Source organism: Tachyglossus aculeatus, chromosome 20 (genome assembly GCF_015852505.1).
Source record: "Tachyglossus aculeatus isolate mTacAcu1 chromosome 20, mTacAcu1.pri, whole genome shotgun sequence".
NCBI lineage: Eukaryota > Metazoa > Chordata > Mammalia > Monotremata > Tachyglossidae > Tachyglossus > Tachyglossus aculeatus.
In genome coordinates, this window is record NC_052085.1 from 2,542,622 (window position 1) to 2,564,355 (window position 21,734).

Consider the following 21,734-nt stretch of genomic DNA (forward strand, 5'->3'; position numbering starts at 1 on the left):
GGATGAAAAAGGGGCACAATTCTCCCACAGCCACCAATGGCTTCCCTTCCCACTTGGCCAGTAGCCATAAATCCTGCTATCCTTTACCTCAGCCCCCGACCCTTAATACAGTGCTCTGCACACAGTAAGCGCTCAACTGTATATATGTATATATGTCTCTCCCCCTCGTCAACAAAGCAAAACATATTCACAAAATAAAATAAATAGAATAGTAAATATGTACATGTAAAATAGAGTTAATACATTTTCATTCATTCATTCATTCAATCGTATTTATTGAGCGCTTACTGTGTGCAGAGCACTGTACTAAGCGCTTGGGAAGTCCAAGTTGGCAACATCTAGAGACGGTCCCTACCCGACAGCGGGCTCTCAGTCTAGAAGGGGGAGACAGACAACAAACCATATTAACAAAATAAAATAAACAGAATACTTCCAAGCAGTGTACTAAGCGCCGTGGCAGATAGAAGCTAACGAGGTTGGGCCCAGCCCATGGGGCTCACAGTCAATCATTCATTCACTCCATCGTATTTATTGAGCGTTTACTGTGTGCAGAGCACTGTCCTGAGCGCTTGGGAAGTACAATCAATCAATCAGTCGTATTTATTGAGCGCTTACTGTGTGCAGAGCACTGTACTAAGCGCTTGGGAAGTCCAAGTTGGCAACATCTAGAGACGGTCCCTACCCAACAACAGGCTCACAGTCTAGAAGGGGGGTGGGGGGGGTGGGGGAAAGACAACAAAACAAAACATATTAACAAAATAAAATAAACAGAATAGTACCAAGCAGTGTACTAAGCGCCGGGGCAGACAGAAGCTAAAGAGGTTGGGCCCAGCCCGTGGGGCTCACAGTCATTCATTCATTCATTCATTCAATCGTATTTACTGAGCGCTTACTGTGTGCAGAGCACTGTACTGAGCGCTTAGGATGTACAATCAATCAATCAATCGTATTTATTGAGCGCTTCCTGTGTGCAGAGCACTGTACTAAGCGCTTGGGAAGTCCAAGTTGGCAACATCTAGAGACAGTCCCTACCCAACAACGGGCTCACAGTCTAGAAGGGGGGTGGGGGAAAGACAACAAAACAAAACATATTAACAAAATAAAATAAATAGAATAGTACCAAGCAGTGTACTAAGCGCCAGGGCAGATTAGAAGCTAATGAGGTTGGGCCCAGCCCGTGGGGCTCACAGTCATTCAGTCATTCATTCATTCAATCGTATTTATTGAGAGCTTACTGTGTGCAGAGCACTGTACTGAGCACTTGGGAAGTACAATCAATCAATCAGTTGTATTTACTGAGCGCTGACTGTGTGCGGAGCACTGTACTAAGCGCTTGGGAAGTCCAAGTTGGCAACATCTAGAGACGGTCCCTACCCAACAACAGGCTCACAGTCTAGAAGGGGGGTGGGGGGGTGGGGGAAAGACAACAAAACAAAACATATTAACAAAATAAAATAAACAGAATAATACCAAGCAGTGTACTAAGCGCCGGGGCAGACAGAAGCTAATGAGGTTGGGCCCAGCCCGTGGGGCTCACAGTCATTCATTCATTCATTCATTCAATCGTATTTACTGAGCACTTACTGTGTGCAGAGCACTGTACTGAGCGCTTGGGATGTACAATCAATCAATCAATCGTATTTATTGAGCGCTTCAAGTGTGCAGAGCACTGTACTAAGCGCTTGGGAAGTACAAGTCGGCAACATCTAGAGACGGTCCCTACCCAATCAATTGTATTCATTGAGCGCTTACTGTGTGCAGAGCACTGTACTAAGCGCTTGGGAAGTACGAATTGGCAACATCTAGAGACAGTCCCTACCCAACAGTGGGCTCACAGCCTAGAAGGGGGAGACAGAGAATAAAACAAAACATATTAACAAAATAAAATAAACAGAATACTACCAAGCAGTGTACTAAGCGCCGGGGCGGATTAGAAGCTAATGAGGTTGGGCCCAGCCCGTGGGGCTCACTGTCATTCATTCAATCGTATTTATTGAGCGCTTACTGTGTGCAGAGCACTGTACTGAGCGCCTGGGAAGTACAATCAATCAATCGTATTTATTGAGCGCTTCCTGTGTGCAGGGCACTGTACTGAGCGCTTGGGAAGTCCAAGTTGGCAACATAGAGAGACGGTCCCTACCCAACAGTGGGCTCACAGTCTAGAAGGGGGAGACAGACGACAAGACATATTCACAAAATAAAATACAATAGTAAATATGTACAAGTAAAATAAATAGTTAATACGTTTTCATTCATTCAAGCGTATTTATTGAGCGCTTACTGTGTGCAGAGCACTGTACTAAGCGCTTGGGAAGTACAAGTTGGCAACGTATGGAGACGGTCCCTACCCAACAGTGGGCTCACAGTCTAGAAGGGGGAGACAGACAACAAAACATATTAACAAAATAAAATCAATAGAATAAATGTGTCCAAATAAAATAAATAGAGTAATAAATGCGTACAAACATATCTACATATACAGAGGTGGTCCCCCGGGGGGAAAGCAGGGTGGGCCAGCTTGGTGGGTCGGTCGTTACCTGAGGAGAAGCTCGTCGCCATGACGGCCGCCATTACAGCCGCACCGCAGGGAGGTGGGCCTCCGCGAGACGGACCAATAGGACGCGCTGCCGCGGGGGGCTCCGAGAAACGGACCAATAGGACGCGCTGCCGCGGGGCCTCCACAGGACGGCCAATGGGACGCGCTGCCGCGGGGGCCTCCGCGAGACGGCCAATGGGACGCGCTGCCGCGGGGGCCTCCGAGAGACGGAATAGGACGCGCTTCCGCGGGGGTCATTCGCGAGACGGACCAATAGGACGCGCTGCCGCGGGGCCTCCACGAGACGGGCCAATAGGACGCGCTGCTGTGGGGGCCTCCGCGAGACGGACCAATAGGACGCGCTGCCGCGGGGCTTCCGCGAGACGGACCAATAGGACGCGCTGCTGCGGGGCCTCCACAAAACGGCCAATGGGACACGCTGCCGCGAGGGCCTCCGCGAGACGGACCAATAGGACGCGCTGCCGCGGGGGGCCTCCTCGAGGCGGGCCAATGGGACGCGCCGAAGGGGGCGTGGTCTCCTCGAGGCGGGCCAATGGGACGCGCCGAAGGGGGCGTGGTCTCCTCGAGGCGGGCCAATGGGACGTGCCGCCCCGCCTTCATCCATTCAAGCATTCATTCGCTCTTTCGCTCGTGTGTTCGGTCGTTTTGTTCGTTCGCTCCTTCATTCATTCATTCATTCGTTAGTAGTAATAATAATAATGATAATGATGGTTTTTGTTAAGCGCCTACTATGTGCCAAGCACTGTTCTAAGCGCTGGGGTAATAATAATAATAATAACAATAATAATGGCATTTGTTAAGCGCTTACTATGTGCCAAGCACTGTTCCAAGTGCTGGGGTAATAATAATAATAATAATGATAATAACAATAATAATGGCATTTGTTAAACGCTATGTGCCAAGCACTGTTCTAAGCGCTGGGATAATAATAATAACAACAATAATAATGGCATTAGTTAAGTGCTTACTGTGTGCCAAGCCCTGTTCTAAGAGCTGGGGTAATAATAATAATAATAATAATAATAATGATGATGGCATTTGTTAAGCATTGTGGCTCAGTGGAAAGAGCCCGGGCTTTGGAGTCAGAGGTCATGGGTTCGAATCCCGACTCCACCACATGTCTACTGTGTGATCTTGGGCAAGTCACTTCACTTCTCTGGGCCTCAGTTACCTCATCTGTAAAATGGGGATTAAGACCGTGAGCCCCACGTGGGACAACCTGGTCACCCTGTATCCTCTCCAGCGCTTAGAACAGTTCTTGGCACATAGTAAGCACTTAACAAATGCCTATTATTATTATTAAGCGCTTACTATGTGCCAAGCACTGTTCTAAGCGCTGGGGTAATAATAATAATGGTATTTGTTAAGCGCTTACTATGTGCCAAGCACTGTTCTAAGCACTGGGGGGGATACAAGGTGATCAGGTTGTCCCACGGGGGGCTCACAGTCTTCACCCCCATTTTACAGAGGAGGGAACTGAGGCTCAGAGAAGTTAAAGCGACTTGCCCAAGGTCAAGTCATCTGCCCTTCTGGGTCAGATCGTGGTACGGTGGTTTCGCCTCTAGGTCTCCGCTCCTCTGGGTTGTCTGACCAACAAAACCCTCCTCGGAGCTGGACAGTCGTGACCGTCTGTGATGGAAATACTCAACAGATCTCCATCTTACTTCATCATCAGTCGTATTTATTGAGCGCTTACTGTGTGCAGAGCACTGTACTAAGCGCTTGGGAAGTACAAAAGCGCTTGGGAAGTACAAAGCGCTTGGGAAGTACTTGGTTTGGGCTGCCTGGTCACATTGCGGTGGTAAAGCAGAAATTAAGGCAGCATCACTGTTTTCCCTAGGGACGCCTACTAGGCTTGGCAGCGATGGTTCTGCTGGGGTGAGTTTCTTCCAAAAGCCCCAATTCCTATCCTGTTTTCCCTAGGGACGCCTACTAGGCTTGGCGGCGACGGTTCTGCCGAGGTGAGTTTCTTCCAAAAGCCCCAATTCCTATCCTGTTTTCCCTAGGAACGCCTACTAGGCTTGGCGGCAACGGTTCTGCCGGGGTGAGTTTCTTCCAAAAGCCCCAATTCCTATCCTGTTTTCCCTAGGGACGCCTACTAGGCTTGGCGGCGACGGTTCTGCCGAGGTGAGTTTCTTCCAAAAGCCCCAATTCCTATCCTGTTTTCCCTAGGAACGCCTACTAGGCTTGGCGGCGACGGTTCTGCCGGGGTGAGTTTCTTCCAAAAGCCCCAATTCCTATCCTGTTTTCCCTAGGGACGCCTACTAGGCTTGGCGGCGACGGTTCTGCCGGGGTGAGTTTCTTCCAAAAGCCCCAATTCCTATCCTGTTTTCCCTAGGGACGCCTACTAGGCTTGGCAGCGATGGTTCTGCCGGGGTGAGTTTCTTCCAAAAGCCCCAATTCCTATCCTGTTTTCCCTAGGGACGCCTACTAGGCTTGGCGGCGACGGTTCTGCGGGGGTGAGTTTCTTCCAAAAGCCCCAATTCCTATCCTGTTTTCCCTAGGGACACCTACTAGGCTTGGCAGCGATGGTTCTGCCGGGGTGAGTTTCTTCCAAAAGCCCCAATTCCTATCCTGTTTTCCCTAGGGACGCCTACTAGGCTTGGCGGCGATGGTTCTGCGGGGGTGAGTTTCTTCCAAAAGCCCCAATTCCTATCCTGTTTTCCCTAGGGACACCTACTAGGCTTGGCAGCGATGGTTCTGCCGGGGTGAGTTTCTTCCAAAAGCCCCAATTCCCATCCTGTTTTCCCTAAGGATGCCTACTAGGCTTGGCAGCGACGGTTCTGCCGGGGTGAGTTTCTTCCAAAAGCCCCAATTCCTATCCTGTTTTCCCTAGGGACGCCTACCAGGCTTGGCAGCGATGGTTCTAACGGGGTGAGTTTCTTCCAAAAGCCCCAGTTCCTATCCTGATTCAGATGAGGATTCCTTAGCCACGTCAGCTCCGTCTACACCGATGTTTGGAAACCCGGAGCTTTTGGGTTAGAAGTCCGAGGCTCCGAAAGAGCAGTCGGAAGGATGGACAATAGCCATTCAGAAGGATGCCACCGTCCCATTGCCCACAGCTAAGAAGTTACCCAGTCTCGCTCCGTAAGCTCGATTAGGGGACGTCCACGAGCCCAACACTGAAGACCTATAACGAGAAACTTTAACCGTCTCGCTCCAAGCACACCTCCATTTAAAGGGTAAGTTTCTACAGCGGCCCAATCCTCGGATATCGAAGGTAGAGCCGAAAATCCTCCACGCGTTCTCAGAGTAGAGGCCGTGCCTCGCCATTTGGGCAGCGCACATTTAAAGTCCCGCCTGCCCCTATAAGCAAAGAGATAGAAGTCCGTTCATTCATTCATTCAATCGTATTTATTGAGCGCTTACGGCGTGCAGAGCGCTGTGCTGGGCGCCTGGGAGGTACAAGTTGGCAGCATATAGAGGATAGGAGGCCTTCCCAGACTGAGCCCCTTCCTTCCTCTCCCCCTCGTCCCCCTCTCCATCCCCCCCATCTTACCTCCTTCCCTTCCCCACAGCACCTGTATATATGTATATATGTTTGTACAGATTTATTACTGTATTTATTTATTTATTTTACTTGTACATATCTATTTTGTTAGTATGTTTGGTTTTGTTCTCTGTCTCCCCCCTTTAGACTGTGAGCCCACTGTTGGGTAGGGACTGTCTCTATATGTTGCCAATTTGTACTTCCCAAGCGCTTAGTACAGTGCTCTGCACATAGTAAGCACTCAATAAATACGATTGATGATGATGATGATGATATTCTATTTATTTTATTTTGGCGGTGTGTTTGGTTTTGTTCTCCGTCTCCCCCTTTTAGACTGTGAGCCCACTGTTGGGTAGGGACTGTCTCTATATGTTGCCAACTTGGACTTCCCAAGCGCTTAGTACAGTGCTCTGCACACAGTAAGCGCTCAATAAATACATTTGATGATGATGATGATGATGATAAATGCCATTAAAAAAAAAAAAGCACACCTCCATTTAAAGGGTAAGTTTCTACAGCGGCCCAATCCTCGGATACCTAAGGTAGAGCCAAAAATCCTCCGCGCGTTCTCAGAGTAGAGGCCGTGCCTCGCCATTTGGGCACTGCACATTTGCCCAGTCTCCTTTGTCTACCCGGAGACCCCCGGAGAACGACTCCATCTGCAAAGCATCCCCCTTATCACTTGAAGCCCCCGGCCTCGGAAATATTCTCGTTAACAGTCGTCCCCTCGAGCCGACGGTGACTGGCAAGCCAGAAAGGAGACGAGGCCATGCAACTGCCACACACAAAGACGCCCGGTAGAATATTCCCTCGGTGCGCCCGTCAGCTTGCTTAGAAAAGAGCCCTGCCACCCTCCCTGCGTATTTTCCAGTCACCCCTACGAATCATTTTTGACTTAGCCAGGCAGGGAGTCCATTCGAAGCTCTCAATTTGAAAATCATGGAGGCTTTCTAAAGTCCTCCACCTGCATCCCTATTTTGGACCACAGCTCTTTATGCTCCAGAGGATGAAAACGCCGGCGTATAAAAAAAACTCCGTTAAGCTGTCACTGTCAATGGAGTTTAAAAAAAAAAATAACGGTGGACAAAGAAGAAACAAATTGCGTCTTCGAATAAGTTTCCTTCAGGCCCTTGTTAAAAGCTATAACCTCTGATGTTAACTAAATTTAACCCCTTCTGACCCTCGCGGTGGCCCTTTCACCTCTCCTTTATTCGGCTTCCCGTGGGCGCCGAAGAAAACCGGCCCAGTGATTGGAAAAGCGTTTTCTGCAGCACACAAAGGCCCAGCTTCCTCGCCGCTCTGTCAGGGGGCACAGAATAGGCGGGAGGGGATGGGCACCTGGGCCGAGAGGCAGGTGACGGCGAGCCAGCGGATCGCTCCGGGACGCGTCGTAATCGTTTCTCCTCTTCAAATATCCCACTGCAGTTCGGCCCATTCAAGCCACCAAGTTCAGGTTTCCTTTGTGAGCGAGGACTTTAAACAAATTCATCTATTGCTGTTCAACTGACTGTAAAATTGGTAGATTTACTGTTGCAAAAAAAAAAAAAAAAAAGGAGCGCTCCCCCGGCCCTTCGCAGGCCCCTCTCCCCATCCTCGCCGCCACCCCTCCTCCTTCTTCCCCTCCAGCCCCGCTCTAATAGGGTCTCGGATGCATCTGTGTGAGGCGGCCAACAAAGCGGGCTTTAAGCCGCGCAGCTGAACGCCGAAACTTGCACAACGAGGGTTTCTGGCTTCGACGTACAGTGGATGGTTCACCTCGCCAGTCGGCGTGGAGGGATTCTGGGGTGGGGGAAATCTGCTTCACCAATCAATCAATCAATCAATCAATCAATCCTATTTATTGAGCGCTTACTATGTGCAGAGCACTGTACTAAGCGCTTGGGAAGTACAAATTGGCAACACATAGAGACAGTCCCTACCCAACAGTGGGCTCACAGTCTAAAAATTCTTCCTCCCCACAAGGCAGGCGAGGAGTTGTGGGGGGGTCACGCAGTGTCACTTGATGATTTTTACCAAGGGAGAGACCCTCACTAGGGGGTGGGGGAATCCAACAGACTCCCCCCAACCTCCACAAGGGCGCCCGTCCCTTAAGTTCTCTGTGCCTCAGTTCCCTCATCTGTAAAATGGGGATTAAGACTGTGAGCCCCGCGTGGGACAACCTGATCACCTTGTAATAATAATAATAATGATGATGATGGTATTTGTTAAGCGCTTGCTATGTGCAAAGCACTGTTCTAAGCGCTGGGGGGATACAATGTGATGAGGTGGTCCCACGTGGGGCTCACAGTCTTAATCCCCATTTTACAGATGAGGGAACTGAGGCACAGAGAAGTGAAGTGACTTGCCCAAAGTCACACAGCTGACAATTGGCGGAGCCGGGATTTGAACCCATGACCTCTGACTCCGAAGCCCGGGCTCTTACCGCTGAGCCACGCTGTTTCTCAAACTCCCTTGTAAACTCCCCAGTGCTTAGAACAGTGCTTTGCACATAGTAAGCGCTCAATAAATGCCATAATTATTATTATTATTATTAAAAGCACATCTCCTCCAAGAGGCCTTCCTTGATTAAGCCCTCATTTCCTCTTCTCCCATTCCCTTCCGTGTCACCTTTGTAATTGGGCCTGCACCCTTTATTTAGAGAAGCAGCGTGGCTCAGTGGAAAGAGCCCGGGCTTAGGAATCAGAGGTCATGGGTTCAAATTCCGGCTCCACCACTTGCTAGCTGTGTGACTTTGGGAAGTCACTTCACTTCTCTGGGCCTCAGTTACCTCATCTGTAAAATGGGGATTAAGACTGTGAGCCCCCCGTGGGACAACCTGATCACCTCGTAACCTCCCCAGCGCTTAGAACAGTGCTTTGCACATAGTAAGCTCTTAATAAAGGCTATCATTATTATTATTATTACTAAGCCCTGGGGTAGATATAAGCAGACTGGGTTGGACACAGTCCCTGCCATTTCCTGATTGGGGTCTTAAAATTGGAAGTGTTGCAACACTCCTAATTCCCTCTCCTACATTTTAATCCTCCTTTTTAATTAAGCTGAGGATCGTTTAATTCATTCTTTCAATCATATTTATTGAGCGCTTACTGTGTGCAGAGCACTGCAATGGTTTGTAGCCTGCTTTAGTAAGCTCAGCATTGTCTTAGCAGTTGGAGAAGATTTGGATATAGATATCCTGTATTTGCCATTTCTCCGGGGATGCATGATTTTACTCTCTACGGAACGCTCCAATACCAAATTGAACATGAAAACCTTGCTCAAAGCATTAAGAAATTAGAAATGAGATTTAAACGCTACCAACAGACTTATTTAAGATCTTCGAATACCAAAATAACAACCTTTCCCCTCATCCCCCGCCTCTCCGAGGAAAACCTGTATTATTTAACGAGGCATTTTTCATCTTGCAAAATTGCCTTTGGAATCCTCTCCACCTCTAGAAAGGTTTCGCCCCCAAACCAGATGGGGTTCCACTGTAAAAGGTTTGCCGGGGGACTTTCCCTCTCTCTAAATGGCTAAAAAGCTCTATCTTGTCCCAGAATCGCACTTCACTGATATAGGAAAAGACACTTGTGCTCACCTCATCTTCCGTTGAGTTAAAGAGGGGTGGATTTTCCCAACCCGGAGGGAAAACCACTGAGGAGTTAAGGGCCCTCAGACTCAGCAGGCTTGCGAGAGAGACAGCGTCCTCAGGCCTCTGAGGAGCAGAGAGAGAAGAGAAAATGATTAGCAGCTACAATGTCCATAGGCTTTGGAAGATGAAGGGCTGCACATCATCAGGAAGATGCTTTTGGAGGATGCTGATGGAAGACTTTGGGGAGGGAACCTCAAGAGCTGGTTAAAAACGGGCAGCAGAATAGGTTTGCAGGATGTGTGGAAGGCCCTAAATAAACCAAAATCCCCAATTCGTGTTTAAAAAAGCACCCGGGTTGATTTTTATTATATAGGGAGAGAAAGGGGTTTCACCAAAGGGAAGACAGAAATTATACAATTGACAGAGCATGTCCCCTAGGCCATTGTGGCCTCGTAGAAGTACATTTTTTTTTATGGTATTTGTTAAGCGCTTACTATGTGCAAAGCACTGTTCTAAGCGCTGGGGAGGTTACAAGGTGACCAGGCTGTCCCACGGGGGGCTCACAGTCTTCATCCCCATTTTCCAGATGAGGTAACTGAGGCCCAGAGAAGTGAAGTGACTCGCCCAAAGTCACCCAGCTGACAGGTGGCGGAGCCGGGATTTGAACCCATGACCTCTGACTCGAAAGCCCGGGCTCTTTTCCACTGAGCCACGCTGGTTCTCGTACTTCCCAAGTGCTTCGTATAGTGCTCTGCACACAGTAAGCGCTCAATAAATACGACTGACTGACTGACTGAATGAATGAATGAATGAATGGAAGTCAGAAGACCACACGATTGTGCTAACTCTTGCCACTGGTTTGCTGTGTGACTTTGTGAAAGTCACTTGACTTCTCTGGTTCTCAGTTGCCTCGCGTCGTTATTGAAGTCTCGTGCCAGGAATGCCGAACGTTGGGTAGGGACCGTCTCTATATGTTGCCAACTTGTACTTCCCAAGCGCTTAGTACCCGGTAAGCGCTCCATAAATACGATTGAATGAATGAGTCTCGATCCCTAGACTACAGGCATGAAAATCTGTGCGGAGGAATTGACTGGAGTCATCGTGGTTTTCTTTCTCTGTTTTCTTTTCCTGGTATTTGCTAAGCACTTAGTATCATCATCATCATCAATCGCATTTATTGAGCGCTTACTATGTGCAGAGCACTGTACTAAGCGCTTGGGAAGTACAAATTGGCAACATATAGAGACAGTCCCTACCCAACAGTGGGCTCACAGTCTAAAAGGGGGAGACAGAGAACAAAACCAAACATACTAACAAAATAAAATAAATAGAATAGATATGTACAAGTAAAATAAATAAATAGAGTAATAAGTAAATAAATAAATAAATAAATAAATGGAGTAATAAATATGTACAAACATATATACATATATACAGGTGGTGTGGGGAAGGGAAGGAGGTAAGATGGGGGGGATGGAGATGTCAGGTGTCAGGGACTGTACTGAGCGCTGGGGTAGATACAAGCTAATCGGGTTGGATGTAGTGTCCGTCCCACATAAGGTTTATGGTCTTAACCCCCATTTTACAGGCCCGGAGAAGTGAAGTGACTTGCCCAGGGTCACACAGCAGGCAAGTGGCAGAGCCAGGATTAGAACCCAGGTCCTTCTGATTCTCCAGGCCGGGCTCTGTCCACCATGCTGCCTTCCATGGAAAAAAGGGAGGAGATAAGGGTAATGGGAGAGGGATGCCCACTTCCCCACTCTCTTAGATGGCAAGCGCCGGGCGGGAGAGTCGCGGTCTGCCGCCCCGAGCCTCCGAAATGCACTTGGGGGAACAAGGAGCTGTTGAAGGGATGGAAGATCGGTCAGCCCCTTGGTCGATTCCTAAAATACTGGAAATAGTTCCTGCCACTCAGCCGGACAAAGAGAAAATCGGGCCTCCATCAGAAAGAGAGGTGAGCCTTTTCAGTACCCAGTTTCCTTCCTCTACCCCAGAGGAGGTCAGGGAGGGCTGATGCAGACTCTGCAATAACAGCTGAGTTCTGGGGCCTGGGTTTCGGTAATCAGCTCGATGCGTTAACGAGAGTCTCCGGGGAGAACGGGATTAATTAATAAGAGAATTTCCCTTTAATAAATGGGTAGGTAATTTTCGAAATGCAGACGGCAGAGTCCGCCCGGGAGGGTTGCCACCTAGGCCACTCAAGGCGGTAAGTGTCCGCGAAAAGTGGTTAATTGGTCAAATGCTTCATGATACTGATTAGAAGAGAAGCGATGCTCGCGTTTGCTTCCCCGATACATTATTCATTTCTCGACACTTGGCCAAACCCAATCCTCTCGCCCAGTCCCCCAGAATCCCACAGTCTGGTGCTGTTCAATTTGTACTTCCCAAGCGCTTAGTACAGTGCTCTGCACACAGTAAGCGCTCAATAAATACGATTGATGATGATGTTCCCGACTCAATATCGCCAATGGATGGGTCTCGCCCGCCCACGATCACGCCCCTCTGGGTGAGGACGCTGCCCACCTGTCGTCTTCTGGGTATTCTCTCTAGACCGTAAGCTCACTGTGGGCAGGGAAGGTGCCCACACATGTTACACTGTACTCTCCCCCAAGCACTTAGTAGCCACAGTACACGCAATAACCCCTCAGTAAATGATTAATTGATTGATTCGCTCGCTCAGTACTTGGCTCTCCTCTGAAGCAGACATCTCCTTGGCTATAGTCAGGGGTTGTCCCGGGGCAACGCTCCGCAAACACTGGTGCTTTTCTACGAGTGCGCGGTGGGGAACAGGTCATCTTTTCCATCTCTTCTCCCCCCTGCCTCACATGGTCCCCTTCTTTTAAAGGAAAAGAGATCCAGAACGTGGGGGCTCTGTTCAGGAAGACCTCTGTGTTACGAGGGAAAAAAGATCACATTATAGGAACTAATAATAAAGATAATAACTGCTATTTTGAAGTAGTTATTCTATGCCAAGCACCACACTATCATCATCATCATCAATCGTATTTATTGAGCACTTACTATGTGCAGAGCACTGCACTAAGCGCTTGGGAAGTACAAATTGGCAACATATAGAGACAGTCCCTACCCAACAGTGGGCTCACAGTCTAAAAGGGGGAGACAGAGAACAAAACCAAACATACTAACAAAATAAAATAAATATTTTATTTAAATAATTTAAATAAAACACTAATCGCTGGGGTAGATACAAAATAATCAGGTCTTGCTTGGGGAATCATACAGTAAGTAGGAGGGAGAACAGGTATTGGATCCCCATTTTGCAGCTGAGGGAACTGAGGCACAGAGAAATTAAGTGACTTGCCAAAGATGATGATGATGATGACATTTATTCATTCATTCATTCAATTGTATTTATTGAGCGCTTACTGTGTGCAGAGCACTGGACTAAGCGCTTGGGAAGTACAAGTTGGCAACATATAAAGACAGTCCCTACCCAACAATCAATCAATCGTATTTATCGTATTTATTGAGCGCTTACTGTGTGCAGAGCACTGTACTAAGCGCTTGGGAAGTACAAACTGGCAACATACAGAGACAGTCCCTACCCAACAGTGGGCTCACAGTCTAGAAGGGGGAGACAGAGAACAAAACAAAACATATTAACAAAATAAAATAAGTAGAATAAATATGTACAAGTAAAATAAATTAATAAATAGGGTAATAAATACGTACAAACATATATACATATATACAGGTGCTGTGGGGAGGGGAAGGAGGTAATAGAAAAGCAGTGTGGCTCAGTGGAAAGAGCCTGGGCTTTGGAGTCAGAGGTCATGGGTTCAAATCCCAGCTCTGCCAATTGTCAGCTGTGTGACTTTGGGCAAGTCGCTTAACTTCTCTATGCCTCAGTTACCTCATCTGTAAAATGGGGTTTAAGACTGTGAGCCCCCCGTGGGACAATCTGATCACCTTGTAACCTTCCCAGCGCTTAGAACAGTGCTTTGCGCATAGTAAGCGCTTAATAAATGTCATCATCAAAGATCACACAGCAGGTAAGTGGTAGAACTGGGATTAGAACCCAGGTCCTCCGATTCCCAGGTTGGTGCTCTTTCCACTAGGCTACACAGCTTCCCTCACTATTGACTTGATGGGAATTAACGGGATGGGGTAAGTGGTTCAAAGACATCTCCATGTCTGACGATTCTGGATACAAATTCTTATAAGAACGGTGTTTATTAGTAGCTTTCTATTTCCACCTTGTACTTCCCTAGCGCTTAGTACAGTGCTCTGCACACAGTAAGCACTCAATACGATTGAATGAATGCTACCACCTCCGTTACATTGTATTCTTCGAAGAGCTTAGTACACTTACTGTAAAATGGGGATTAAGACTGTGAGCTCAATGTGGGACAGGGACTGCGTCCAACCTGATTATCTGGCATCTACCCCAGTGCTTAATACAGTGTTCTGCAAACAGTAAAGCGCTCAATAAATGCAATTGATTCATTTCTTCCCCCTCTGAGTTTACTGGCCTCAATTTGTGGGTCAATCAATCAATCAATCGTATTTATTGAGCGCTTACTGTGTGCAGAGCACTGTACTAAGCGCTTGGGTCCTATCTGACCAGAACAGACTCATGTTGTGGGAAGGACGTTCCCTATTTCTTCTACCTGCGTTCTGTCTGTCTTTTTAGACTGTGAGCCCACTGTTGGGTAGGGACTGTCTCTATGTGTTGCCAATTTGTACTTCCCAAGCGCTTAGTACAGTGCTCTGCACATAGTAAGCGCTCAATAAATACGATTGATTGATTGATTGTCCAGATAGTGTAATGGAAACACGTCCTAGCAGGCATGACTGTGCTCTCTGAACTTGTCCGCTTGTGACTTTGGGCAAGTCGCTTGACTCTGTGTCTCAGTTACCTCATCTGAAAATGGGGATTAAGAGTGTGAGCCCCATGAGGGACACAGACTGTGTCCAGTCTGACTCTCTCCTATTTCCCCACCTCTCAGTATAGTGTGTGGTACGTAATACGCACTTAATAAACTATTTTAAAAAAACAAACTCCGTCCTCTCTCCAAATTGTGTAATGGAAATCTGTGTTCTGGAAGAACATGGTGCACGGGAGGACTCGGGTCATTCCCAAAACCCGCGGGAAGGATTCTCACCTCACAGAACCGCCCATCGAGAGGCCCAGACGGGATGCGTTCTCCCCGCTTCTCAGCTGGCATTTCACAGGCCGGAGAAGGAGCTCAGTGTCAAGTCTTCCAGACCGCTGCTCCGGCCAAATTTATGACAGGCCATCGCCTTGCCCCGGTGCCGTCGCCGGTGGGAATTGTAAATCACTCGAGCCTCACTGCCCTCGGCGACAGAACATAAACCAACTCAAGCTGCGAGCTGAGCTCTGGGACCACTGGGGTCGTATTTTCTCGCCGCCCACCTATTATTCAAAGTTCAATTATCGGCAGTGGGTCCCCCATCTCCCTTCCCCTCCTCCCTGCCCCTGTCCCCCTGAATCAGCAGGGCAGAAATAAGGGCTCGGCCCCATTCCCAATTGTGGGGAAATGGGAAAGAGGAGGTGGGAACGTCATTCGGGGAGGGGGCAGGAGAGGAGGGGCTGAATGAGGCCGGGTCGGATGGCTTTGGCTCACGTGGCTCACACGGTGGCTCTCGGTGGCTGACGACAGATGTAAATACAGGGGAAAAAGCCAGGAGGGAAAGGGGAAATTCCTCCCTGACCCCTTTTCTGAAACCGGACTGGTTTGAAACATTTTCGAAGAGCGCAAATGAAACCTTTCATGAGTTTGGAAACTTTGAAGTTAAGGTTTGCAGCGGAAAGAGGCATAAGAGATTTGATTCTCCTCTCTCTCTCTTCTCTAGGCCACTTTCTGGGTAGCTTCAGCTTCAGTCCTCTGAGGGAGAGAAATTCTCCTTTTTCCTACCTAACTCCTCTTTCTCAATCAATCATATTTATTGAGCGCTTACTGTGTGCAGAGCACTGTACTAGGCGCTTGGGAAGTACAAGTTGGCAACATATAGAGATGGTCCCTACCCAACAGTGGGCTCACAGTCTAGAAGGGGGAGACAGAGAACAAAACAAAACATATTAACAAAATAAAACATATTTCCCACCATTTAGATTGTGAGCCCCAGAAGGGACAGAGACCATGTCTAGTTCCCATCTGTCCGTGCATTTTTCCCAGTGCTTAGTACAGTGCTCTTCACACAGTACGCACTTAAGTACTTATTAATTAATTAATTCATTCATTCAATCGTATTTATTGAGTGCTTACTGTGTGCAGAGCACTGTACTAAGCGCTTGATGCCACTATTAATGCCACTACTACTACTATTCTCAGCATGAGAGAAGCAGTATAGCCTAATGGACAGAGCACAGGCTGGGAGTCAGAAGGTTTGGGCTTTAATCCACTTATCTGCTGTGTGACCTTCAGCAAGTCACTGCATTTCTCTGGGCCTCAGTTACCTCATCTGCCAACTTGTACTTCCTAAGCACTTAGTACAGTGCTCTGCACACAGTAAGAGCTCAATAAATACGATTGATTGATTGTGAGCCCAATATTGGCCAGGGACCATGTCCAACCCGGTTATCTTGTATCTACCCCAGCATTTAGTACAGTGCTTGGCACATAGTAAGGGCTTAACAAATACCCCCCAAAAAGCAGCCACATCAGTTCCAGGTCCAGAACATAGGAGATGCTTCCAAATATCACACTAAAATGATGAATCCTGTATAATGTGATATTGGAGTTCTCAAAATCAGCAGATTCCTTCCTTCCTTCCTTCCTTCCTTCCTTCCTCCCTCCCTTCCCTTCCTTCCCTTCCCTTCCTTCCCTTTCCTTCCTTCCTTCCCTTCCTTCCTTCCTTCCCTTCCCTTCCTTCCTGTCAAACCCAATTCATTTTTGCTTCCCCAATTCATTTTTACAACACATGCTCACCGCTTGGCCCAGGGTGTGAAGGGTGAGATTCAGAACAGCTCATTTCCTGCTCCCGCTGGAAGCAGAGCTCAAGGGTCCTTTCATACAAAATACGTATCTCGTCCGCGGTTCTCACACACAACTCAGACCCAATTCCATAAAGGTAGATGGAATCCTGTTTTCTGTGTTTATGAGAGAGTCGAGCGTTAGTAACTTTTCTGAGAGGATCGCTTAGCAAAGAAATTTCTGCAAAACTAGCTTGTGTATCAGTGTATGTGCACATCAACGTAAATATCACTACCTTGGTTTGGGCGTCCTGAAACTCTGGGGCTGAGAGGGCATAGAGAGAGTTAGGGTCGCTAACATTCAATCAATTATCAAGCTGAGCGTACTAACTTTTCTGAGAAGATCGCTTAGCAAAGAAATTTCTGCAAAACTAGCTTGTGTATTAGTGTACGTGCCCATCAACGTAAATATCACTACCCTGGTTTGGGAGTCCTGAAACTCTGGGGCTGAGAGGGCATAGAGAGAGTTAGGGCCGCTAACATTCAATCAATCATCAATTGTATTTATTGAGCACTTTTGTGCGGAGCACCGTACTCTGCACTTGGGAGAGTACCATATAACAGAGTCCATAGACACATTCCCTGCCCACGATGAGGTTAAAAGTCTAGAAGGGGAGACACACGTTGATATAAGATGTGGGCAGGGATTGTCTCTCTTTATTCATCATCATCAATCGTATTTATTGAGCGCTTACTATGTGCAGAGCACTGTACTAAGCGCTTTATTGCTGAATTGCTGAATTGCTTTATAGCTGAATTGTACTTTCCAAGAGTTTCGTGCAGCGCTCTGCCCGCGGTAAGTGCTCAATAAATACGACAACGAACGAATAAACGAATGGCAGATATATACACAAGCGCTGTAGGACTGAGGAAGACCTGAATAAAGGGTGCAAATCCAGGGACAAAAGTGGTCTCGGTCCTAAGGGGAAACCGAGCCAGCTCTGAGTGGGTGGGATGGAGGAGTGGAAGGGGACTAGAGGAGAACATTTGGGTGGGCCACTCCATGCAGAGATTGGGAGTACGAGCAGATTGATGTAGTTGGGAGAGCGGAGATCCAGAATAAGAGTAGGCTGGCACAAGTGGACAAGTAGAGAGACCCTGAGTAAGAGCAGACTGGCACAGTTGGGTGAGCAGAGACCAAGAGCAAGTTGGCATGATTGGGTGAGCAGAACGCGGAGCAGATAAAGCTGGCAACCTCCCAGACAGGGTGGCCATCCACCTGATTTTATACCAGGCAGTCTCCTTTTCAACTGTTGGAAGGGCAAAGGAAGTCTTTGTCAATCAATTAACAGCATTTACTGGGATCCTACTGCAAGCTAAGTAATCTATTCAGCACTTGGGAGAGCATAACAGTAATAATAACAATAGTTATGGTATTTGTTACGTGCTTATGATGTGTCAAGCACTGTTCTAAGCCCTGGGGGAAATACAAGCTAATCAGGTTGTCCCCCGGGGGGGGGGGTCAAGCCTTCATCCCCATTTTCCAGATGAGGGAACCGAGGCCCAGAGAAGTGAAGCGGCCTACCCAAGGTCACACGGCAGACAAGTGGCGGAGCCGGGATTAGAACCCACGTCCTCTGACTCCCAAGCCCGGCTTCTTTCCACTAAGCCATGCTATTTCTAGAGATGTTAAGTGACTCTGTCAGGGTCACAAAGCAGGCCATCGGCTAAGCTGGGATTAGAACCTCCTGTAAGCTTCCCTCTAGCCTCAAAGCTCCCTGTGGGCATTCATTCAATCGTATTTATTGAGCGCTTACTGTGTGCAGTGAACTGTACTGAGCACTTGGGAAGTACAAGTTGGCAACATATAGAGACGGTCCCTACCCAACAGCGGGCTCACAGTCTAGAAGGGCATGGATCGTCTCTACCAACTCTGTTGCACTGTACCCTTCCAAGCACCTAGTAGGGTTCTCGGCACATGGCCAGTGCTCAATAAATACCACCAATTGATGGATCGATCCTGCCTCCCGGTCCCGGGGCCTTTCCCCCAGGCTACCCTGCCTCCAAATACTAACGAAAGAATTCTCCGGGACAGACAGAAGCGCCAACTGGATGGGCTCCATACCAGATCTCCACCTTGGAAGGAGAGAGAGGGGGTAGAGGACATCACCATAAGTAGGGCCGTGTCCACCCCCGGTTCTCCATCTTCACGCAAGCATCGATCGGGACGTCTCCCAAACCGCCTGGTCCGCGTAGATCTCCGCCGGCGCTTCATTTATCATCCCGCTCCGGGTTCCTTCAAGTAAAAACCACCCAGGCGGGCGTAGTGCTAACTCCGTTGCCTTTGGCCTGTTTCTCCCAGCTCTTTAGGAGCTAAAAGGCTGAAAACTGCCTCCTAATGTCCCAATTAGGCCTAATGCCGCCCAGTGTTGACTGTTTCGTTACCACCATATTGTGTACAGAACTAATTACGGTGAAAGCAAATGAATGGGCAGGAAACAAACAAGCTACTAGAAAATAATTACTTGGAGTGTTTCTTTTTAGTACCTGTACAGCAGATTTCATTATAGTCAACAGCCTCTAAGCTGCTTGGAATAGTGGTGTTTATCATTTTCATAGAAACTTGATAATGACATTAATTTATCTTAATGGCCCGTTCTATTGTTATAAATAGTAAAATTAGCTTAAATTGTCTTGCTTTTGCTGGTTCTGGATGGCTGCGAAGGGCCCACCGCCGAAGATGAGTAGATAATTTGGTGTGCTTGACAGATTTCCAATAATTTGTTATGTGGAACATGAGTAATGCTAGTACCATTAATGTTCATTTTCCTCTAAATTCATTCCTGCCCTTTTCCCTTTTATCTTTTTTAATGCCTGGGCCATTTTTCTACATTTCAAGTGGAGCCCCAGAGCCCATTCATATTCAGGGAGCTATTAACATTCTGCACATAGAGAACATCCCGGGGAAAAACAACTCTTTATGAAATGACGAGCGTGGTCCCCGGCTACCGGGGATGGAAAGCAGACAAAATGGACGGCCTCCTGGCATCGGGGCTGGGGCGTAATTAAGTCAAATGGAATTTTAAAGAAATTTAAATGTTTGTGTTTTCACGGCGGAGGTAAAACACACTTCAGGGAAATTCTAAGAAGGGATCTTAGGCCGGGCATTCCTAGTTTAGAGGTGCCGAAAATTACACCCCAGGCCGTTAAACAATATTCGCCCACAAACTTGATTCTAATTAGCCAGGAAAAAGCGCTGCCACTAATTCCGCTTTTGGAAGCGGGTGATGACAGTGGTGATCTCCACCGCACGCCGGGGAGGGGTGACTTGCTGAAAAAATGATTTTTGACTCGGGTCATGGATGACCTTCTAGACTGTGAGCCCACTGTTGGGTAGGGACCGTCTCTATGTGTTGCCAATTTGTGCTTCCCAAGCGCTTAGTACAGTGCTCTGCACACAGTAAGCGCTCAATAAATACGATTGATTGATTGATTGACCTTCATGGATCATTATAAGGCCCCTCCATACCTTCCTCCCCTTTCCCTCCGCCACAGTGGTGTCCACTCATTACCCCAGCCCTCAGAGATGGGAAATTAGGCGCATTTGGGGCTTTTTCTAGGCACATTCACTTTCTCAACTTGAAGAGCAGCCCACAGCATAATAAAGACACCTTTGGGAGCTCTTGGAAGTTTTAGTCTTGCACACGTCGCTGCCAGTGAAAGTGAAAATAAGACCTATCCGGAAATAAGATGACTCCAAATGGAAACCTTATAATCTCCCATCTCATAATCTGAAGGGGGAGTCGGACCAAAAGAAATAATCTACAGACAGTGGGAGCAATAGGAAGAATAAGGATGGTGCTGTGGAGTAGAACAGGATGAAACAACCACTGTGCAACTAAGCATACACACGGAGGTAAGTGCAGAGGATAATAATAATGATGGCATTTATTAAGCGCTTACTCCATGCAAGGACTGTTCTAAGCGCTGGGGAGGTTACAAGGTGATCAGGTTGCCCCACGGGGGGCTCACAGTCTTAATCCCCATTTTACAGATGAGGGAACTGAGGCAAAGAGAAGTGAAGTGGCTTGCCCAAAGTCATACAGCTGACAATTGCCGGAGTCGGCATTTGAACCCATGACCTCTGACTCTAAAGCCCATGATCTTTCCACTGAGCCACGCTGCTTCTCTATGGTGTGTGTGTGCCCACAAACAGGTGTACATTCATTCATTCGTTTATTCAATCATACTTATTGAGCACTTACTGTGTGCAGAGCACTGTACTAAGCGCTTCGGAAAGCACAATACGACAATAAACAGACATCGGGAAACTTGCCTGGCCACCTCCAATAGGGGTCATCATCAATCGTATTTATTGAGCGCTTACTATGTGCAGAGCACTGTACTAAGCGCTTGGGAAGTACAAATTGGCAACATATAGAGACAGTCCCTACCCAACAGTGGGCTCACAGTCTAAAAGGGGTGTAAGATAATGTCTCAGAGATTGGGGTGGGAGGACGATGGTAAAATATTGATTCTGAAACATGTGTGTGTGTATGTTGCCGACTTGTACTTCCCAAGCGCTTAGTACAGTGCTCTGCCCATAGTAAGCGCTCAATAAATACAATTGAATTGAATGTATGTGGAAATAAGTGACAGGAAGAGTCAGGCATGGCTGCAACACTCCCCATTCCCCCCGCCAGCCCCCCATTGATGGGGCTGGGAGTCCATTAGTCTTGGTTATGGGTCGGCGGAGGGAGGGGTTGCGACGATGTAGCGAGCCCGGGTGCATAATGGATCATGAAAGATAAATGGAATTAGGCAATTGAATAATTGCACAGCCGGCCGGCCCGCTGTCAGCGAAGGTCGGGCGGGATTGCCATTAGAAACCTCGATCTGCCCAGCTTCGCTCCTCCTGCAAGCTGGGACCGGAGCGGGTGTGGATGTCCTGGACGTCTAGCGGCCATCCAGGCTGGGGCAGGCCCCCAGGATCCCGTGCCTTGGGCCCATTCCGTTCTCTCTTTGCTGCCGTGCTCCCGGGGTCGTGGGGAGTGTTCATTCATTCGTTCGATCGTATTTATTGAGCGCTTACTGTGTGCAGAGCACTGGACTAAGCGCTTGGGAAGTACAAGTTGGCAACGCCCAGGGACGGTCCCTACCCAACAGTGGGCTCACAGTCTAGAAGGGGGAGCCAGACGACAGAACAAAACATATTAAC